This window comes from Lissotriton helveticus, chromosome 1_1 (assembly GCF_964261635.1).
Source record: "Lissotriton helveticus chromosome 1_1, aLisHel1.1, whole genome shotgun sequence".
In the NCBI taxonomy this organism is placed as follows: Eukaryota; Metazoa; Chordata; class Amphibia; order Caudata; family Salamandridae; genus Lissotriton; species Lissotriton helveticus.
The window spans coordinates 1,466,967,516-1,466,990,672 of record NC_136057.1 but is presented as its reverse complement, the minus strand read 5'-3'; the positions used below and the strand labels follow the sequence as shown (position 1 = coordinate 1,466,990,672).

General features: G+C 46.8%; 1 protein-coding gene across 2 annotated transcripts in view; it reads left to right on the top strand.

Annotated features, from left to right (window-relative positions):
- Window positions 1-23,157, top strand: part of LOC144828139 (E3 ubiquitin-protein ligase DTX3L-like) — an 814,092-nt gene that overhangs the window by 729,307 nt on the left and 61,628 nt on the right. The gene's annotated exons all lie outside the window — the stretch shown is intronic.

Genomic DNA, 23,157 nt, shown 5'->3' with positions numbered 1-23,157 from the left:
TTTTCAGTTTTTTCCCCAGATTTTGTACCACAGTTCATGGAGTATGTTTCACCACAATTAATTTTCAAGTCTAAGCTCAACATGAACTTTTCAAATGATAATAACAATTTTTGTAAGGCCAAGGGGGTACGAGCCATTAGGACGGCATCGTCCGCGTACATGAGCACAGGGATCAACCTCTTCCCCACCCTGGGCACATCCCTGCACTCCTGGAGGAGGCGTTGTTCAAGTCCATTAATGTAAAGAAGAAATAGGAAGGGGGCCAGAACACACCCCTGGCGTACTCCGCGTCCCACTCCAAATCTTCTAGTACATTCTCCCCCACGGCCGAATCGGACTGAGGCTGTGGCTCCTGAGTATAAATCTCTCAGGAAACAGATTATGGAAGCTTCCACGCCTAGCCCTTTCAGAATATCCCACAATTTAGTGTGTGATACGCAATCAAATGCCGAGGACAAGTCAACGAACATAAGATATAACCGTTCACCTTTAACCCTTGTATATTTTTGTTGGATAATCATTAGATTTAAACATTGTTCGACAGTTCCCATACCTTTCTGGAAACCATACTGCAGGTCGCTCATTATTTCATTTTCCTCCGCCCAGTTCTGGAGTCTTCCCAAGATAATTCTACCAAGAATTTTTACTGATGAATCAAGAAGGGAGATTGGCCTATAACAAGCACAATTTTGTCTATCACCCTTCTTGTAAATCGGCACAATTATCGAAGTAAACCAGGATGAATTTAAACCATTGGCAAGTGCGGCATTAAAAAGCTGTACCAACACATGACCCCAGATCTCTTTGTTTGCTTTATATAAGTCTGCGGGGATCCCGTCAGGTCCCGCAGCCTTTCCACCCTTCATTGCCTTCAACCCTGTTAAAACTTCCTCCAGGGATATCACCAGATTCTCATCACCCATTCCACCATTCACCAGTTTAAGAACATTTGTAGTGTAGGGAGCATCCGGCGAGCTATATAAAGTTGAGAAATGTTCCACCCATTCGTCTTCGGTAATCGCCGTCTCTATGCGGGCCTTATGACTATCGAAGAGGAAGGGAGTGTTAACAGCCCTCCAAAAAGCAGATGCATCCTTTGACTGTGCAGCCTCGCAGAGGGCTTCTAGGGCCTCCTTTTTTATAGCGTTTTTTCTATTTTTCAGGGCCTTATTATGGGTTTTCCTCAACCCTCTTATTCCTAAAAGATCCCGGGGAGACCTGTGGATAGCATGTTTCAGATCACTTAGTGCCCTGGTGCAAGCGGTATCAAACCAGCTTTTAGTACGCCTAGTCCTATTTTTTACCTCCTCCCACAGACTTTTCTTAATTTCGAGAGCTATTCTATCAAAATGCTCTAAAATCTGATTGGGCTGAGACGTCTCCCCAAGACAAATAGAAAAACTATCTGAACAGGCATTTAACAGCTTTGCAAGAAACATTTCTGGCATCACTTTGCCCCATTTTCGTGTGTACCCATTTTGCCTTCCCAAACTCACATCAGAGGCGATATATGAGGTAAGAGTATGTTCAGAATGATCATAGAAAGCGTTCTCAACCTCTAATGATAGGGGCAAATGATCACTTAGGGGTAGCTCTAAAATCTCTAAGCTATTGATCCTATGGCTATAACTATTTGATACAAGAATAAAATCAATAGTGGACATAGCTCCTCTGCCAATGAATGTAGGCCCAAAAGAAGTAGGGTTCTGAGCTATTTCGTTTGCAAAGCCCAGATCATACATACATACTAATTCATTAAGTAGATCCCCAATCAGGGAATGATCAAAGTGTGTTAGATTTATATCTTGTTCTAACATTAAGCCACAGATCCCCTTTTTTCCCTTTGTACAGAGTGGACAGTTAAAATCCCCCTCCCATAAAATTACCATTTCCTTATTTGATTTGTCTATTTCATGTTGTATATCTTCCCTAAGTGTTTTTAAGGTTTTCGGGATTTCATCTTTCAAAATGTTATTGTAGAAATTTATCAAGACTACATTAACTCCCTTTTTTAAATTTAGGGTTATTACTTGGTAGTAACTAGAATTAGACTTAAAACGTACTTTCTCATATTTAAGCTTATTAGAAAGAAGTGTTATTAGACCTCCCTTCGCACGTCCGTATTGGCCCCCCTCGGCCGAGGTAAAGAAGGTTCTATACCCACTTATAAACACCGGGTCCGTGGTCCAAGTTTCTTGAAGAGCCACGACATCCCGCCCATTTAGGATTATCTCCCAGGATGGATTGTTTATCTTGTTCTTTAGTCCTACTACATTCCAGGATAGAAATGTGCAGGAGTTCCCTTTTTTATTATTTAATTCCAAATCTACCGAGGGGGTATCACAGGATGTCTCCTTACATGGAGGGCTTACTCCTCCACTAGTATCCCCCACCTCTGCCTCCTGGGTGTTCAAGATGTTACAGGGAGGCTCTTCAACTTCTACCGTGGGGGTATCACAGGATGTCTCCTTACATGGAGGGCTTACTCCCCCACTGTTATCCCCCACCTCTACTTCCTGGGTATTCAGAATGTTTCGGGGAGGCTCTTCACTACCACCATAATTTATATTTAGGGACAATTCTGAAGATAAGGTAGATTTACAACCCTCCCCCATGGCCGACATTTATGGTTCTTTTTGGAGTCGGTCAGATTTCCTGTACCCAGAGTAATTTTCTGGTCGGCATCCTTTTTTTTCAATCGACATAATCAAGGCCCGATAAAACATCAAATCTATTATAAATTGGTAGATTATAAGCTGAAAGGGGGAAATCTCTATTCTCCCAAAAACAATTATAATTTCCATAATCTAAGCCAGACATTGTTGGAGGAAATTGTCTTTGATTAAAATTAGGCTGTCTCCGGGTTTGGAATAGAGGAATCGGGCCGTATCCACGTTGATTTGAACTAATCCAATCTGCAGGATACCTTACTTTATCCCTATCTCCAGGGTTTTGCCCTGGACAATAAGGATAAAAGTAGCTGAGATAGTGGGTGGTAATAGAGTCACTACTTCTTGACTCATACCAATCTCCTATATGGCGGACCGCTCTATGATCTTTGAAATTTACAATAATAACATCCCCTTTCTTGTCTTTGGGTCTAGAGCACACCCAAACTGATCGCCTCACATTGAGGATTTCTCCATTAATATGCGCAGGCAGGGGTCTATTATTATGTAGCCAATGTGTCACTTTGTTTCTTAAGGCTCTATGATCTTCCCTAATATCCATAAGTAACTCGGGGACACCCGCCATGATTATTGTGTAAGGAGCAGCTTCAGGTGGTAGGTCAACAATTCTCTGTGGGTGCCATTTTCTATTGTTAGAGTTAGCTGTACCATTCTCCTTTGTGGCCTTAGTTTGCAATATCTGTGGCCTTTCTTCCACAGTCATGTTTTCCCCGCCTTGGCCACCTACTATACTTACAGTTTTAATTTCAGGGTCGGGCTTCTTTTTTGACAAAGATGTAGTTGGAGCATTTTTTAGTGTCGGCCCAGTTGATTTCACCCCAATTTGAGCAGTTTTTGTAGGGGGAGGTAGACAAGGTGGGGGTTGTTTAGGAGCAATCGTCATTGAAACGGATGGACCACTAGATTTTATAAGGTTCCTCCCCTGTACCAGATCAGCTAGTAATAGCGTATTTTCCCTCCTTTACCATCTAGCTGGTCAAGTCTAGTATTACACAGATTTATTTTTTCTAGCAGGGGCTGAATTAATACTTTGAACAGGCTTTCTAGTTTTACTAATAAACCGGTCTCACTAAGAGAACAAGGGTGGGTTATCATTTGAGGTAAGGTCGGAAGGGATGGTAAAGTCACTACTGGAATTGGACTCCTCTTCTGTAGTTTAGCTTCCCTAGTCTTCATTGGACAACCCCCTCCTTTTTTAGTGATGTTAGTATTTGTTTTAGGCGGTGACACCTGAGTTGTATTTGGCGATGATGCTGGAGAAAATCTAGGGGAGTTTGATAACCCTTCATCCACATAAGTACTACACAAACTCGTGTGGGGAGGTTGCAAACTAACAGGAGTACTTAAAATGGAGATCTCAGCGGTAGAATAATCTGATACTTCATCTTTATCCCCCCTGTCTCCTAAATTAAGTGACCTATTTTCTTCCATACTGCTATGTATATGGGTTATCGATGGGGCCGTCCCTATATGATCCGCAAAAGTACTTTTATGTATTATATTAACCACTTGTGTGCTCTTTTTAGCTATTTGTACTTTGTAATTTTGCTTCCCCCTTCTTTTTCTTGATTTTGCCTTTTTAAATATTCTTACTGGGGGTGTGAGATGTTGTTTTTCCACGATATCTAAGTGATCGGCAAGTTTTATAGCATGCACCTGTGCTATCGCAGTGACCACTTTTCCACAGGCAATAGGGGGATTTTTAGGCGTAGATATATCAATTAACTGCGCCTCATCCTGGGTCACGGATAGATTCACCTGACCTAGAGAGGCCCGTCTATTAGAATTAATCTGAGTAATTTTCTGAATTAAGTAATTATCCATAGGCCCTTTGTCTAATTTCTCCTTAGACATCATACTAGCTTAAATTCATACAGATTCTGAAAGGATAAGTAAAATAGTTAAAATAGATAATAATAACAAGACAATAGAGCTTCAACGCTCAAAACCTACACCCAAATGAGTATAACAGGAGTTCACATGCAGTACCTGTCTATAAAGTGTCCCAAAAGTACCAGCGTCTAGTGCCCAGTCCAGTCTCCTCAGGCCTCTGAGGGCCTAAGAGGGCCCGCCCTTCGCTCTGCGCTTTGCCCCGCGCGCGTCCCGCTAGCGCGTCTAGGGCTGTCTCTAAATAGCGTGAGGGGGCGGGAAGAGGACCAGCTGCTGCGAGTCTCAGAACGCAGCGCCCGCTGGTCCTCGCAGTCCCGAGAAGGTGTTGGCGTCCCTTGACGGCTCCTCTCCAAGATCAGGGAGTCCGGCAAGGTAATTACCTCGAGCGGCTCCCGCGAAGCGGGGGCCGCGAGGAGTGGGCAAATAGGCAGCAGAAAATCCAATTGGGCACAAAAACTACCGTTGACAGCAGCACAGGGCAGAGCCAGCCCTCTGTTATTATAGTCCAGGCATGAGGGGGCTGGAAGAGGACCAGCTGCGGCGAGTCTCAGAACGCAGCGCCCGCTGGTCCTCGCAGTCCCGAGAAGGTGTTGGCGTCCCTCAACGGCTCCCCTCCAAGATCAGGGAGTCCGGCAAGGTAATTACCTCGAGCGGCGCCCGCGAAGCGGGGGCCACGAGGAGTGGGCAAATAGGCAGCAGAAAATCCAAGTGGGCACAAAAACTACCGTTGACAGCAGCCCAATTCAATTCAGATAGGTGAGGTTGGCAATTTTGTTTATAGCAAGCACTAAGTAAGGATCCCTATTCCTTTAGTTATTACAAATGTTATTTAAACAGGTTGAAAGTATATACTAAAAACTGCCGGTAGCCTGAGTCGTCAGCTCCGACCTATATCTAAAATAAGACCGCTGTTCTATAAATTAAGGATGGGAGGATTTAACTGTAATGGAAAAACTGCGCTTTTCAGTAGCCAATACAAAGACAATTAAATTGACATCGCAACCTACAGCATTCCTTCCATGAATACGCCAAGTCAGTCAGACTAAATCTGACAATAACCCCTTCGATGCTGATGACGGCCCCCAGCCGTCATGCATCACGGTGGGCGTGTGCTGAAGACGGCTAGGGGCCGTCATGAACCCGCCCACGTCAAAAAACGCCGCACAAGCGCAGAATCGCGGCTGCGCCCAAGGGGTTAAAACAGTAATTCGAAAAAAATACAGACGTGTGCACACAAAACAAATACTCAAAGTACTAAGGATTTTGGGGCCAGATGTACGACCATTTCTTTTAGCGCCTCGCAATTGGCGGCACATTGTGAGTGGCAAATTGCGAGTTGCTAAATGAAATGTACAACAGTGTGTTTAACACTGTTTGGGATTCCCAATGGGGTCGCAAATTGCGAGGTTCATTAATATTAATGAGCCTCTCGCAATTTGCGAGCCCATTGGGAATGCCTGCCCTCCCAGCGATGGTGGCCTGCTGGGCTTTGCAGGCCACCATGTCTCGGACTGCTTTTAAATAAAGCAGTTTTGTTTTTAAAAGGCAGCCTGTTTACCATGCATTTAAAAAAAAAGGAAAATGAAACATTTTCGTTTCATTTTCTAAGGGCAGGCAGCTGCCTGCCCTCAAAAAATAATTTTGCATGCTTTTGCAAAGGGGATTGCGAATGCATTACCATCTAGTTGAAGTAGGTGGTCATTGTGACTGTTTTGCAACCGCAAAACATTTGTACATGGTTTTGAGACTCGCTATTTGGAAGGGAATGCCCCTTCCAAATAGCAAGTTGCAAAACCTATTTAGAGAGCCGCAAACAAATTGCGACTCGCAAAATAGGCTATGTACATGGCCCAATAGGTTTTTGCATGCACAAGCAGGTTTGCGAACCCGTTCGCGCATATAAAAACAGATCGTACATCTGGCCCTTAGTATTTTATATTGAAGTAATAGCCCCTCTGTCACATGTATTTCATTTGTTTTATAGCATCTCTCATACCATTGTAGGATGTCAGAGCACCTTACATCACACACATATAGAGACTTTGAATCATACATGTAAATCAGTGTGTATATAAAATGTTTAAAGAGTGCTTGGTCTGGAAAAGCACAAACTCAGGATTCAGAACATGACACAGTGGCTAGCATTGACTTTAACATTAAAAATGTATTTCCAACCAAATATATCTTTTTAGTAGCATCAGGATAATGAATAACTGGGACAAAATATAAGTTACTAACTGGTACCATGCAGTTTGCAAGCAGCTCTTTGATGACAGTTTATAGGTCCCTCTGCTAGATTACGATTGTCACTTATGAAGTGCACAGTCACAAAAGAATCTCTGTGACAAAAGCAGTAACTACGAACCTAGGCACATAATATACTGCTTTTTAAGATGCATGTTACACATTCTTTGCAGTAGGCACATTAACCATCTGTGCTACATTAGTTAAATCAAAACTGCCACTGAACAAAACTCTCCTCGCTCTCCAGCAGGTACATTAATCACTGGCATTCTCTTGACACTTTTATTGTTTCTGGAAAGCTGCTAATTATACAAGAAAGGTTTCTGTGCTTTTAAAACTGTTGCCTACGGACCCCCTGGGAATGTGTCACGGACCCCTGAGGGTCCGCGGACCACAGTTTGGGAAACACTGACCTAGAGCATTGCTTATGCAAGCTATCCATAACCCGCTTTCTGTCCCTTTGCCAATTGACTCTGAGTACTCCGACAATGCGGCACAATCAAGTGCCGAGAAGCAGGTTTTAATATATTGGAGGTAAGGGATAAAAAGGCCACGGGCACAACTTAAGCAGTCTCTGATAACAGCCCGGTTAAAATCAGCTTCTTCATTGGACCTGATTGAACACCAGGTGGCTAAAGGGGCTGCATTTATTGTATCTTGGGCATAGTCCATACCTAGTGCCAGATGGAGGGAGAAATGCGCAGATGAGGGGGTAATTCCTAAAACTCTACGACAAAATGTGTTCTCCTCAATCTGCATGGTGAGTACATCCCTACAGCCCCTAATACCCATTCCGTATGTTAAGATCGGTAGACATTTACGATTGTAGATCTCTAATATTGGAGCAATGGGCTTTTTACCAATGGACATTGCAAGTGAAAAAGTGATCCCTACAGCTTGTGTATATTAAGTTATTCTGTTTTTTATACAAGTGAGCATCGTACAACATTTGTCAAACTCCAAACCTAGGTAAGGGAATGAACTAACCCTCTCCAGAGGTTTGCCCTCTATGTTTAGACTACGAGTTTTAGTATTTTTAGGGCCACATATCATGGTAAAGGTTTTCCTATAGTTTGGCTCAAGCCCAGGTCCTTCATGAAACTAACATAGCTGACAATAAGTTTTTAAGGCCATTCGCAGTCCTTGCCAGAAGGACTGCATCGTCAGCATATAGTAGCGCGGGCACTGCCTTATTCTACACTTGAGGGACGTCTGCCCCACCCGAAACTAAGGTGTTCTCTAGATCTTTAGTATAAGGAAGAAATAGGATTGGGGCAAGGACGCAACCTTGGCGCACCCCGCGCTTGGTGCTGAACGGCTCTGTACATTCGCCTGTAGCAGAAAGGTCATAATGGAGAAGCCTTAAGAATGTTACCAGACCCGCATCAACTCCCATGTTTTTAAGATGTCCCACAACTTAAGGCGGGAAACGTAATCAAATGTGCTGGTCAGGACCATAAATGCCAAGTGAGTGGATGCGCCCTTCGTGTATTTGTATTTTGCCAAAAGGAGATGGAGATTGAGGTACTGTCAGATTGGGCCAAGCCCCTTTCTGAACCCATACTGACTAGGGGCCAGTATGTGGTTGGCATTTATCCAGTCCAGTAAGCAGTCCAAAACAACTCTCCCAATTATTTTAACAGAGGAATCCACGAGGAATATCGGGCCGTAGCATTTAGCATTGTGCGCATTTCCTTTTTTAAACACATTCACAATTACAGATGTACACCACGACCTTGGCACTCCCTCACTGCAAGCGGAATTAAAACCTGAAGTAAGCACCAGGGTCCAGAACACTGGATCTTCCTTGAATAAATCAAGTGGAATACCATCTGGTCCTGGAGCCTTCTTGCCTCTGCTATTAACAATTGCTTTTAGGACCTCCTCTTCATTAAAAACAAGGTTTGGGCACGTTGTACTCAACTGTACTGGGGGGTCAACAGCCCTGGAATCAGGGGAATACAATCCAGCATAAAGCGCCACCCATATCTCAGCCAAAATATGGACAGTTACTTTATCAGCTGGTAAGGCGGGGGATAAAACAGACCGTGCGGCTTTCCAGAAGGCTTGTGGGTCTTTAAAATGGCATGCACCCACTATAGAATCCCACTTCTCTTATTTCATGGCCGCCTTTCTTATTTTTATGGCATGCTTGTATGCCTTCCTACTTTCCTTAATCATAAGCTGGTCTCTAGGGTGTTATTGGCTTCCCTACACACGTTTTTAAACCATGATTGTACATGGTAAGGCGGCTGGCTAATGGGACTAGAAAGCAGAATTTTAATCTTGTCTAAGAGAATTGCGAAGTCAGATAGGATGCAAGTCGGATCGCGGGGTATGCAATTGCAGCTATGCACCAGGGCAGAACTATTGCATAACACCTGGGACATTATGCTGTTCATGTTCGCAGTTTGCCATACCTCCCTACGCCCTGTGTACTTAGTAGCAAGGACCTGGGGAGGTAGAGGCTTGAGCTTTTGTAGGATGTGTGGTAGCACTATCTTAACATAAATAGGAGTGAGGTCACTATAAGTCTTGATGAGGAACTCACAATTCTTAATAAATGGAGACATGCTCCAGGTGGCAAAAATATAGTCCATAGTGCTTCCTGCACCCTGTCCTATAAAGGTTGGAATGTGTTGGTCAGTAGATTTAGGACCCTTATTGACCATGCCCCATTATGCAAGATGAGAGAATTAGACCCGCCCCCTAGCATCCATCACATTATAATCTGACTCTCGAAAAAATGAATCAAAGGGAGTTGGAGAAAGGGGCGGAGGGTGCCCAAATTTTGCAATAAAGTCCCCGTCACCAACAGCTTAAGTGGGCATTCCACTCGAGCCTCTCTCTCCACAAGCATATCAATTAACACGAATAGTCATTGAAAGTCTCCCTTGGATGAGAAGTTGTTATTATAGAAGTTTACCAAATATATCTTATGGGTGGTTTTCCAAGTGAGGCAGAAGGCCTGCGCCTCCCCCTTTTCCTGGAATAGCAGTACAACCGAACCCCCAATATCCACTTTAAACCAGGCCGACAAGCCCCCTTTGGCTCTGCCCGATGAGGATTGAATCGCAGGCAAGCTAAAGCACATAAACCCATCAAATGCAATGTCATTAGTCTCGCATGTTTCTTGCATGAATACTATATCATAATTCACGATGAAATATAGCCATCCATCAGTCAGAACTTTGTTCCAGCTTAAAAAGGTCAAGCAAGCATTATCTTTTGGACCTTCATCCATACATATGCTCACACTGGCCCCTAAGGGAGGAGGGTTCTGCATAGGAGTGATGGACCAGGAGACAGCAGGGATTGAACTAACAGGTGTCTCGTCAATATTCAGAATGCAGGGTCCTGCACATAAGTGGTTCTGGGAGAGGATAATATTTGTTTGGGCTGCGGGAATGGAATTGTAGGGGGGCCCACCCTTCTCTAGAAAACCCGGAACCATAGGCAGAGGATTCTGTAGGGGAATGGGGGGCATTTGGGCAACAAAATTTGGACTATCAAGTGCTCTGCCTGCCTCCTGAGAATCGGAGCAAACAAGCTCCTCCCTAAACCATCAATCAATATCCTCCAGCCCGGCTAGGGAAGAAAATCTGTTGTTCAAAGGGATTGACACTTGGGGGGGGGGGGGTCGTCTGGGCAGCATAGTTGTTTGGGGATTAAGACTGCCAGGGGTACAAGATCGATTGGCAAGGTCCTGGTAAAAAAAAAGCCAAGTGGGACTATCTAGACAGGGCTGGTTTTAACCATTCTTATACTTGCTTTATGCAATATTTGTAAGAAAGTGGCTCTGTATATACTGGACCAAAGTAAGGTACAATGTGTATACAGTCCCCAATCTCCAGAGGTATAACAGAGGTTAAAGGCAGATCTGACCTTACTCTCTAAAGTGGTAGCTTGGTCGAGCAGTAAGGCAGTATCAGGGGACAGTGTAACCATCTTTTGGGCTGCAAGAGAGGAGATCAGGGAGAGGTTCACTCTCTGCTTCCTGTTCCTCATCAGTCACCATCAGCATGGTGATGTCAGCCCTGCCATTGTAGAGTTTAAGGCGGTTTACATGGATAACCCTTTTGGGTGTCTTGCTTGTGCCCAGGTCCACTTGGTAAGTGACCTCACTCTTTTTCTCCAAGATAGGGTAAGGGCCACACCATTTGTCTTGGAGAGCCCTTGGTGCCACTGGCTCCAAAACCCACACCTATTGCCCAGGTTGAAATTCAACCAGTGCAGCTTTTTGGTCATACCAGTGCTTCTGAAGCTCCTGGGTGGCGTCAAGATTCTTGGATGCCTTTTCCATATACTCAGTCATTCTGGACGTTAGGCCAAGCACATAGTCCACAATGTCTTGCTTGGGTTCTTGGAGAGGGTTCTCCTAACCATCTTGCACAAGACAAAGTGGTCCCCTTACAGGATGACCAAACAGAAGTTCAAAGGGGGAAAACCCTACTCCCTTCTGTGGTACTTCCCTATAAGCAAAAAGCAGGCATGGCAACAGGACATCCCATCTCCTTTTGAGTTTTTCAGGGAGTCCCATGATCATGAACATGTTCTGCACACCACATTCCTTCCACATGTGTTTCAGGTAAGCAGACATGAAGTTGGAACCTCTGTCTGAAATCAACTCCTAAGGAAACCCTACCCTGGTGAAGACACCCAGGAGGGCCTTGGCTACTGCAGGAGCTGTAGTAACCCTAAGGGGGATTGCTTCAGGGTACCTAGTAGCATGATCCACTACTACTAGAATGAATTTGTTCCCTGAGGCTGTGGGAGGTTCCAGTGGACTCACAACATCCACCCCTACCCTTTCAGAGGGGACACCCACCACTGGCAGTGGTATCAAGGGGGCCTTTGGGTGGCCACCTCTCTTGCCACTGGCCTGACAGGTAACACAGGAGCTCACAAACTCCTTTATCTTTTGGTGCATCTGGGGCCAGTAGAAGTGACTCACTAGCCTTTCCCAAGTTTTGGTTTGCCCCAGATGACCAGCTAGGGGGATGTCATGAGCTAAAGTTAGGAGGAACTCCCTGTACTTCTGTGGCACTACCACTCTCCTGGTGGTTCCAGGAGTGGGGTCTCTTGCCTCAGCATACAGTAATCCCTCTTCCCAATAAGCTCTGTGGGTACCACTGACAACTCCCTGTGCTTCTGAAACAGCTTACTGATTCAGGCTTTCAAGAGTGGGACACTCTTGCTGACCCTGGTACAGCTCTTCCCTAGTGGGTCCCCCTGGACCCAGGAGTCCAACCTGGTAAGGCTCAAGCTCCATGGGATCAGTTCCCTCTAGGGTTTCCAAGTCCTCTCCCTGAGGAGAGGGGGCCTGAAGGTTTTGCTGTGTAGAAGCTGGTCCCCCAGTCTTCTTGCTTTTTCTCTTGGTTGGTTGGGCCATACTTTCAGGCTCCAAACCTACTTGTTCACCCTTCTTTTTGCTCTGTGCCCTGGTTTGCACACACACACCAGTCTAGGGATACCCAGCATGGCTGCATGGTTTACTTGCTCAACCTCTGCCCGGGCTGAGGTTTCCAGGTCATTTCCAAGCAGACAGTCAGCTGGCAACTTCGGAGAGACCACTATCAGTTTCAGTCCAGTAACCTCTCCCCAACCTAATGTCACCATAGGCATAGAATGATTAGTGGTAACAATGTCAGCATTGGTGACTGGGTAAGTTTTCCCAATCAAGTATTGCTCTGGGGAAACTAGTAAATCTCTCACCATTGTGACACTGGCACCTGTATCCCTCAGGGCTTCTATCCTAGTCCCATTAATGGAGGGGTATTGCAAATGCTTTTTCAAGTTGAGTGGCCACACAGCTACATTGGCAAACTCCACTTCCCCCAAGGAGACTAGGCTGGCTTGAGTGTATTCCCATATTTGCTCTGGGCACTCCTCTGATCCCATTTGTAGACTTGCTGACCCAGTCGTAGCTGTACTGGGTGTCTTAGGGGCTTTGTTGTCTGGGCAGTTTTTGTCTACAGTTAAATGTCCCAACTTCTTACAGTTGTTACAATAGGCCTTGGCTGGATCAAAGTTCTTCCCCCTAGAGGGCTGAGGCACATAGGGAGTAGTTTGGGACCCACCCACCTTTACAGGTCTTTGGGGCCTTTTGGAAGACTCAGACTTTTTATCTTGGGAATTCTCACCACCTTTCCCCTGGGGATGTTTTGTAACCACCACCTTTTGGTCACCCCCAGTGGTTGTCCTGGTCACCCTAGTCTTGACCCAATGGTCTGCCTTCTTTCCCAATTCTTGTGGAGAAATTAGACCTAGGTCTACCAAATGCTGATGCAACTTTTCATTTGTGCAATTACTCAAAATGTGTTCCTTCATAAACAATTTGTAAAGTCCAGAAAAAGCATGCACATGTGTCCAGTTAACCAACCATCCAGTGTCTTTACTGAGTAGACTACAAAATCTATCCAGGATTGGGTCTGGGTTTTGTGAGCCCCCTGAACCTAATTCTGTACTCCTCAGTAGTGAGCCCAAATCCCTCAATCGGAGTTCTCTTCATGAGGTCATAGGACCCTGCATCTGGCCCGGAGAGGGTCAGAAGCCTGTCTCTGAAGTTACCAGAGAACAGTTCCCACAGGAGTGCCCCCCAGAGAGGTTTCTTTAATTTTCTCATATCACAAGCCCTCTCAAAGGCTGTGAACCACTTGGTGATATCATCACCTTCCTCAAATGTAGGGACAATCCCTTTGGGGATTTTAGGATCATAAGATTGCTCTCTATCCTTTTTATTAGGTTTTGCCTGGCGAAAAGATGCGCTCTGCGCATCTTTTTCGCGCAGGCGAAAACCTGATGAGAACTGTAGCGTGGGTTTGGGTCGGCCCTCGTCATTCATTGGCTGGCTCCATAAATGGAGCCTAGCCATTGGACGAGGGGCCTGTCCGTCAATGCCGGACCAGATTCGGGGGCGTTCCCGAGATTCTTTGGCTTTTGCCGACGTCACGCGACGTCAGCCGAAAGCCGGGAACGCCCCCGAATCTGGTCCGGCCGGGCCGCAGGCAAGCCGGAAGTCCCGCCGCCGGTCTTTCTACGCCAGGAGAAAGGAGTGCGGCTGCCAGCGAGGCCCCGGTGCAGGAGAGCCCCGCCCGCGGCACCCGAGAAGAGAGCCCAGGCCCCGGCAGAGGAAGGACACCGCAAGCGCCCCCGCCGCCTCCTGGGAGCAGTCCGGTGAGTTTTCAGGTTCTCCGTGTCCCTCCTCCCGCCGCCGTCCCCCCTCCCGCTCTCCCCCCTCCCGCTCTCCTGGTTTGGATGGCTCCAAGAGGACGTGTTATTTTGAGAGGACCCTTAATTGATACAGAAAATACATTTTTAATCTGGTTCTCATCAAATGTTTATCCCCTTTGATGTCATTCAGTAGCAGCTCTCAACAGCTCTCTATCAACACACCTTCAGGGTCAGCTGCGCCACCCGCGCTCACTTGCAGGGTTAATGCGACCCAGGCCGCAGCCACGGCTTCGTGTGAGTTGCTTGTGCCTGGAAGCGCCACTTTCCTTCGGCTCGGCCCCAGCGGTCCGGCACTGGATGTAGCTTCTATCTGCCTTCTACGAAAGTGCTCAAACTTCGCCTGCAGCAAGACCACACACCATGAGATGCCGTAGTACCCTCAGAAGATTTGGGCGGATGAAGTTAGACTGATGTTTTCGGGAGTGGCGCAGCGAAGCTCGGCTACCCTGCGGCCATGATTCCTGTCGGCAGTTCTGCAGGCACTTTTTCAGTGGAAACATTCATCTTCTGCCCAATCAAAATCTGTAATCAAGGGAATCAACATTTGGTTGTGGCCAAAGCCTAACTCTCAGTAGTGCTTCCTAAATCTCTTTTTCTATTCGTCAGGCATGGTTTGATGACAGCTATGCTACCAAGCCAAACTTAAAAGTGCTCTTAAGCTGCCTGAAAGCCAAAACAAACTAAGTAAGATCTGCTGGACACCCTTTCCCCAGTAACTATTTTTAGCATAATAATTTGTTGTGAAGAGTTGTGCTTCCACGAAGCAATACACCCACATCTGGAGACAGCAAGACTGTTGTGGTCTTCCTTTTCATACAAAGATCACAAAGGGGGAGCCAGGTGACAGAGGCTTTCATACAGAAGAAATTCTCGAGCAATCATCTCAACTCACAGGAGGGGAAACTGTGTGCAGAACAGGAAGAGGGGGTAGTTCCTCATTCGATATAGTTGGATCTGGGAGGGAACTCAGAACACATGAGAGGGACACTCCCTTCTGCCATCTTGAATGTGTGGGGGGGGGCTTGCAGTGTGTGTGGGGGCTTGCAGTGTGTGTGGGGGCTTGCAGTGTGTGTGGGGGCTTGCAGTGTGTTGGGGGGGGGGCTCGCAGTGTGTGGGGGGGGCTTGCAGTGTGTGGGGGGGGCTTGCAGTGTGTGGGGGGGGCTTGCAGTGTGTTGGGGGGCTCGCAGTGTGTGGGGGGGCTCGCAGTGTGTGGGGGGGCTCGCAGTGTGTGAGGGCTTGCAGTGTGTTGGGGGGCTTGCAGTGTGTTGGGGGCTTGCAGTGTGTGGGTGTGTGTGTGGGGGGCTCTGTGTGGGTGTGTGTGGGGAGGCCTCTGAGTGTGTATTGGGGGGGCTCTCTGTGGGTGTTTGTGGGTGTCATTTGCGAGAGATCAAGCTAGTGGCATTGTAAATGACAATGCTATTTATTTATGTTAAAAAAAACATAAATAAAAATATTGTCAAGAGCAATGCCAATAGCTCAAACTTTAACAAAGGCAAAAAAATTGCATTGTAAATGCTTGTTGGTATTGCTGCCCCAAGAGATAGGTGCTAAACCCATCTCTTTCCTTTCTTTTTCCAGAGCCAGGAGTCTGGACTCAAGATCTAATCTCTTGGCCAACTTTGCTAAAAAGTTGTCCTCTTCATTGGGGCTCTCCCCAATGTGTTCTCTGGGGCCTAGACCACCTGTGTGGTTCCTAAGCTTCCAGAAGCTGACTCTTGGAGTTAAGGGTATGGTGAGCTTCACTTTCCTAGAGACATCCTCCTCTTCCTCCTCTTCTTCCTCTGATTGGGTGTCACCCAGTTCAGAGGGGTGGCCTGTTGCATACTCAGCCAGGAGCTCCTGGACCCCTTGTTTGGTTGGATGCAGGCCCATGATTATCTTTCTAATTTTGCATAAGGACCTCAATTCCTTGAAGGACAAGTGTAAGTAAGGTGTGAGGTCAAGCTCCTCAACAACCAGGTCCATGGTGTCATCTTCACTAATAGCTGGGTTCTGTTGAGACATTCTAATCTGACAGTTCTGACCCTCGACCCTGACTATAGTGGCTTTCATTTTTCTTAAAACTCTAATGGTACTTAATCCCTTCCACGCTGATGACGAGCTGGGCTCGTCATGAGGTAGCCTCCTCGCATGCTCATGACGAGCCCAGCTCGTCATGTAAAGTGCGGTTTGTAAAAACTCAGCGTGCGAGCGGAATTCCGCCCGCACGCATGCGGTTAAGCAAGGCTCTACAAGACTTTTAGTATTTTGGAAAAAACAATTTCAGAATTCTAAAGGCAATTCATGAGTTCTGTCGTGTGATCAGATGGTAACCAAGTAGTCCAACAAATGCAAGTTTGTATCCCACCGCTGATCCACCAATGTAAGAAAGTGGCTCTATATATACTGGACCAAAGTAAGGTACAGTGTGTGTATAGAGTCCCCAATCTCCAGAGGTATAACAGAGGGTAAAGTCAGATCTGACCTTACTCTCTAAAGTGGTAGCTTGGTTGAGCAGTAAGGCAGTATCAGAGGATAGTGTAAAGCATTTATTGTACAAACTCAGTCAGCAAAAGGTTTCACACACTCAAGAACTGAACTCTAGGACAATTGTTTTTATAGCAAAATATATAGTTGTTTTATTTTAGAACCAACAGGTATCAATCAATATGAGTGACTGTAGGTAATTACTTTGCAGAAAGGCAATAGACTTGGTAAGTACAATAGTTACTGGGGTTGCAATAGGCAACACTATTCTAAACACAATTTAACATTGAGCTCAATGGGATTTTCTACATAAGTGCAGTTGATTACTTTCAGGATTACTTTTCTAACCACAGGACTGGATCCTGGATTCAGTCCCGGGACCTAAGCTGTAAACAGTTAAGTAAAGGCGTTTTGGTTACAGTTGTAATTTTTAAAGAATATAAATGTATTTTCAAAGTTGACACTAGCAATGTTATCCTATGGAAGGAAATTCAAGTCAAAGGTGGTAAAGTAGGTTCTCGTTACTTTTGTAATCCAGTACTGGACTCCTAGGTTCAGCACTGAGACCTCTACCTAAGACAGGTAAGTATTTATGTTTCAGTGGTTGGTAGGATTTTTAAAGAATATTTGTAATTTGCAAAAATCGACACTTGGAAGAAATTTCAGAGAAAACCAGTCAATGGTTTCCTATGGAAGAAAATGCAGGTAACTGGTACGTACAGTTAGAATTACTTTTGCGGTTCAGTACTGAGCTAGAAAGTACAGCACTGGCTTCTCTCCTGATCCCAGGTGAGTATTTCGGAAATCGTTTTTCGGCTGATTTTAGAGGAATATTTTAAAGTTTAAAAACTCCACACTTAGAAGAAATTTCAGTGAAAACCAGTCAGTGTTAGCCTATGGAAGGAAAGTGTGTTATCGGCTTTAAGGTGAGTACGCAACTGGTGAGGTTAAGGTTCTGGGCATAGACTCAGGGGTCTCCCAGGGTTGGAAAGGTACAGTGTTTACACCCTCAGCGGCACAGGGACAGCCGGGTGCATAGAGAGTAGGCCCAATGCAATCCAATGGAGGGTAGGGGGCCTTTGGTTGGTGGCTGCAAGCAGGCAGGCCACGTGGCAGTGGGAGTTGAGCTCCTAGTCACTTACTCAGGGCATGTGGGGAAGTAGAGTAGAGTAGTAGTTGCACTTCCAGCGGCACTCGGACGGCTGGGTGCAGGTGCTTTTGAGCAGTCGGGCGCTCAAAGTTATCCAATGGGAAAGTTACGAAGTGAACTAAGGCTGCAGGCTCAGGAACGGAGATTCTTCAGGTGCAACCACCACTTCGAGAGGTAAGTTGGGTTCTTGGAGAAGAGGTAAGTACCCCTAAGGAGGGCACAGGGGGCCGTGGGGCGCCGGGTGCAGGGGTGTCTTTGGGTGTTGGGAAATCTTACCCTTCTGCTGGTTGCGGTTGGGGGGGTCCCTGGTTCTGAGGCTGCAGGCGTCATCTGGGTCATCAAGGAAGGTCTTTGGGCACTGGAATTCGGGTCCCAGTTGCCGGGGGAGACGTCCTCGTGGTCTTGGATCACTCGGGCACGGTTCAGGGTGCCCCTAAATACTAAATTTAGTGGCATTACAGGTAGGGCAAGGGCAAAGACCAATGGGTCCCTGTCTTGGGGTGGATACACCCCTAGCCTGCTCCTCTCCTGTGGGAGAGGGGCAGGAGCCCAGCTGTGATTGGGCAGGGCTCCCCATCTTTAAGATGGCCGGGGTCGTTCTTCACCTCGCCTCTCCCACCTGAAGGCTTGAGTTGGCACAGGTTGGCACCCCCCCTTCCTGATGTAGAGTTTCCCGCCAGTCTTCCAGCCAGAGTGGGGGTCAGTACCGGTGGGGGCCAGTTGCTGGGTACAGCAAATGGTCTGGAGAAGCTCACAAGGGAGGAATGCCTTTGAAGCTCCCCCTGCCCATCCTGGTGGAGGAGGCTTGGCACCTCGTCCCAGGATGTGCATTGTTGCAGGAACAGGAGAGCGCAGGCTCTCCACCCAGGGGTCCAGCAGCATGTCTGCTGTGTGGCAGCCTAGGCAGCCCCTCAGAAAGACGTGGATTATAGGTTAGGTTGCAGGGGGCATCTCTAAGATGCCCTCTGTAGTGCATTTTACATTAAATCCCACACTGGCATCAGTGTGGATTTAATGTGCTGAGAAGTTTGATATCAAACTTGCCAGGCTTCAGTGTAGCCATTATGGTGCTGTGGAGTTCTTAATGACAACCTCCCAGCACCATATACTATTAATGGCATCACTGCACTTACAGTGCCCAGGAATGGCCCTGGGTACTGTAGGGGCACAGGGCTCGTGCACCTGTGCCCACACCACTGGCATAGGGCACCCAGCTAGAGGGGTGGCTGAGGTATGCCAGGGCAGTGGGTTTTGTGGGCATGGCACACAGGAATGTGTGCCATGTCTACTCTTTGTTTAGTTCTGTACTTAGACACTCAGTCAGCAAAGGCAGTGTGTGGGTGTCAGGGTACAGGGCCCCTAAGGGTGGCACAATAAGTGCTGCAGCCCTTAGGGTCACCAGGCCCTGGGTACCTAGGGTACCATTTACTAGGGGCTGACAGGTGGCCAGAGATGCCAATTGGGTTTCAGTTTCAACACAGTTTTAAGGGAAGGAATACAGGCCCGGGGCACCTGGTTGGCAGAAGCCCAGGGCACATTCAGTCAAAGCACATCAGCAGTTCAGCAAAAAGTGGAGGAATACCAATGCAAGAAAGATGGCACTTTCTCACAATATTTCATGAAGAACCATGGAATTATGAAGATTGACCACAATGACATCCCCATGGGCCCATGTCCCCCACCACCAATCCCCCTACCCGGCTTGCCTTTAAGATCTCTTTTGATATGTCTAATTGCCAGCATTGTTGTTCTTCTACCAGTGGATAGATTTGTTCATTAGGACCCTGGTGGATTCCATAATATCTTCTGGGAGCCTGGGGACATTAGTCAGGGCATTAACGTACGGGTCAAATGCAAGGGGAAGATCTATCACAGGTAAAGGGTCCTGGCTTGGGGCACGGGTAACTGGTTGTTTTACAGGTTGGTTTGCTGGTAATTTGACATGTGGCTTATGTACGTTCATGCTCCGGACAGATATAGTAGGGGGTAGATCAGAGGTCAAATACTGAATACAAAGGGAAGTCCTAGGATCCTAGGGCTTCACCAATTTAGATTCAATTATTGCTAGTCGCTCAAGGATGGGGCGAAATTTGGAATCCCAAAGATACACCCTTTACGTTTGCTCAGTTTACTCCAGGTATTTTTATTTGCCACTGCTGAACCCTCAATCAGATCGTCATTGCCAGCCCTAATACGTGAGGCCATTTTGCTAGTTGAGGCAGAGTTTCTAGACTTTGTTGATTTGACAGTTTTCCTCCTGCGCTTGGCTTTTGGGCCACTCTTCCCACCAGAGTCACAAAGCTGATCACCACCCTCCGTGCTGGTTCGCCCGGGCACAGGCCCCCCTCCTGGTGCAGGGAACCCAGCCCCCATGCAATCTGGACAGTCACACACATTTTAGACTGGCTCCATAGAGCAAACGTGGCCCATTGACGCTGCAGTTTTGTTGCTATAGATAAACTCTGCATTGGTAACAGCTCACAGGAGCTTGGATCAGTGGGTAAATGAGTGATCGCTTTGGTTGTGAGTGAAAGGCGACATTCCACCAGCCGTATTTCATTAGTGACCGTGTCCACAGCCCGAGTTAGATAATTGTCAATAGTTGAGCGGGTGCGGGGCGAGGTTTCACGCTGGGGATGCTTGAAGCACCCTTCCTCTTGCCCATTCTACAAGCCTCATTGGAGTGACGTGGACTAATGGGCAAAAAAACAAATAGGCAAAAACTAAACCAGATACGGACGGTGAGCCACAGCTCTCAGAACGTTAAAAAGAGGATAAAAATATGGTACAAAATAAAAGACAGTACCTTATTCCGTAATGGCTGCTTATACAGCTCTGTAGAATCCTGAAACAGGCCTTAGGGAGGGGGGCCAGCCCAGCCTCTTCCAGCTAAGACAGGCGCAGACAGGCCCACCCTTGGCCTGGGCTTCGTCCGGGCACGTCCTGCGCTGCGGTATGCTCTGCCGGCTTTTGTGCGCCTCTGGGCTCATGCAGGTGGTCACGTTTGGCGGCTCACAGCCGCGTTGGTTGCCGGGAATTGTAGTCCCAGGTGGTGGTACTGGTGTTGTCCTTCCCACACTGCGGGATGCTCTGCTGGCTTTTGTGCACCTCCGGGCACGTGCAGGCAGACACGTTTGGCGGCTCACAGCCGCGTTGGTTGCCGGGAATAAGAGCACCGGGTGGTGGTACTGGAGTTGTCCTTCCCGCTCTGCTGGATGCTCCGCCGGCTTTTGTGTGTCTCCGGGCGTGTGCAGGTGGTCACATTTGGTGCCTCACAGCTGCGTTGGTTGCCAGGAATTGGAGTTCCGGGTGGTGGTACTGGCGTTGTCCTTCCCGCACTGCGGGATGCTCTGCCAGCTTTTGTGCGCCACTGGGCGCATGAAGGCGGTCACGTTTGGTGACTCACAGCCACGTTGGTTGCCAGGAATTGGAGTCACAGGTGGCGGTACTGGCGTGGTCCTTCCCGCACTGCGGGATGCTCTGCCAGCTTTTGTGCGCCTCTGGGCGCGTGTAGGCGGTCACGTTTGGAAGGTCAAAGCCACCTTGGTTGCTGGCAATAGGAGACCCGGATTGTGATACTGGCTTTGTCCTTCCTGTGCTGGGGGATGCTCTGCCGGCTTTTGTGCACCTGTGGGCGCGTGCAGGTGGTCACGTTTGGCAGCTCACAGTTGCGTTGGTTGCCGGGAATTGTAGTCCTGGGTGGGGGTACTGGTGTTGTCCTTCCCGTGCTGCGGGATGCTCTGCTCGGTTTTGTGAACCTCCGGGCGCATGCAGGCGGTCACGTTTGGCGGCTCACAGCTGCCTTGGTTACTGGGAATTGGAGTCCCCGGTGGCGGTACTGGCGTTGTCCTTCCTGCGCTGGAGGATGTTCTTCCAACTTTTGTGGGTCTTCGGGTGTGTGCAGGTGGTCACGTTTGGCGGCTCACAGCCGCGTTGGTTGCAGGGAATTGGAGTCCGAGGTGGTGGTACTGGCGTTGTCCTTCCCACTATCGCCAAAAGGAGGAGTCACCTGACCTCATGACAGGAAGGACTTCTTAGAAGAAAAACAACTTTCAAACATCCAACCCCAACACTAGATGGCAGGAGTCTGCAAAGCATGTGAATGTACAGCGCTACATGCCAAGAACAGATGCTTATCGGGTAAGTAACATAATCTTTCTGTACCTAGTCCTGGTGTGGGTGAATGTAGGCTAGTATCAAGGGAGGTATCAAGTCCTGTAGGTCCACAAATAGATTTCCATCATAGGCGTATACCTGACTCTTATCATCCTTGCGCTAAGGGATGTCACAGTGTTTTGGTAGAATCAAATAGGTGAGATGTTGGGGGTTGCAGCTTCGGCTGAGATTTCAGCGGATTGGTCAAGTCATTATTTCGGTCTCACAAGACCATAAAAGCACATATAAAACATTTTCAAATCCATTGCAATTTATCAATATAGAAATGTTTGTATACACATAAATATAAAAACAGCTGAAAAAAGTTAAAAAGATAAAAGATTAAAAAGCTTGGTGGGCAATAAGTATCATCATAAAAAACAAAATCAAATGAATTAAGAGGTGGAAGTAAATAAAATGAGGTGTCCGGGGTCTTTGGAAAGTATGGGGAATGGTCAGTTTAAGCTTGTACTTTCTTTAGAACTGCACGCTGAACACACCACATTGAAAAAAGATAATGGGACACAGAGTAAACAATAGGCATGCCACTTATGGATGACTTTTACAAAAAAGGGGGAGTGTGGCCCGTTCGGACATGAGTGGGGTAAGGGCCCATATAGTTTATGAAAACAAAGAACCCACACTCAGAAAACTTTTCACACCGTTTTGACTTAGGCTGAAAAAAGGATAAACAAAAATGAATATGTTTATCTCGGCAATTACTTTCGCCGGTTTATTCAAGAATTTTTAGAAGTGAAAAGAATTATTTATATCAAGAGAAGTAACAATGTCTTATACTTAATTGCCAAACACGTAAAATTATATAGATTCAAAAAAATACGTGAATGAGCAAACATGTGCAAAAATACATATGGGTTAAAGAATCAAATCCAACATAACATAATTGCGCAATAATTTGACACAAAACATATAAATCATGTGAAACATAAAACAAATATGCATTACAAAAATAGGTGCAAAGGGAATACTCATTACATCATCATATGGTATTTACAAAAATAAATGACCAGAAAAGAAGCCTTTTGGTGTGCTTCCAAGTAACAAAACGACCTCTCGGTGGCAATGTTAACAGGCGTAATGTTCCTAACAGTCCTAATTAATTCCAAAAATAGCTAGGATTTAATCCTGCACGCCTACGCGTTTCGAGTTTGAGAGGGGTCTTCACAAACTCTCTTCAGGGCCAAATATATTTCATTCCCCTTTCGATGACCTAATGATAAAAAACACAAAAATTGAAGGTACTTATTACTGAAAACTCCCATCAACCTGCTCATGTTCTCTCTCTTGTACAACAATGAAAAGGAGGGG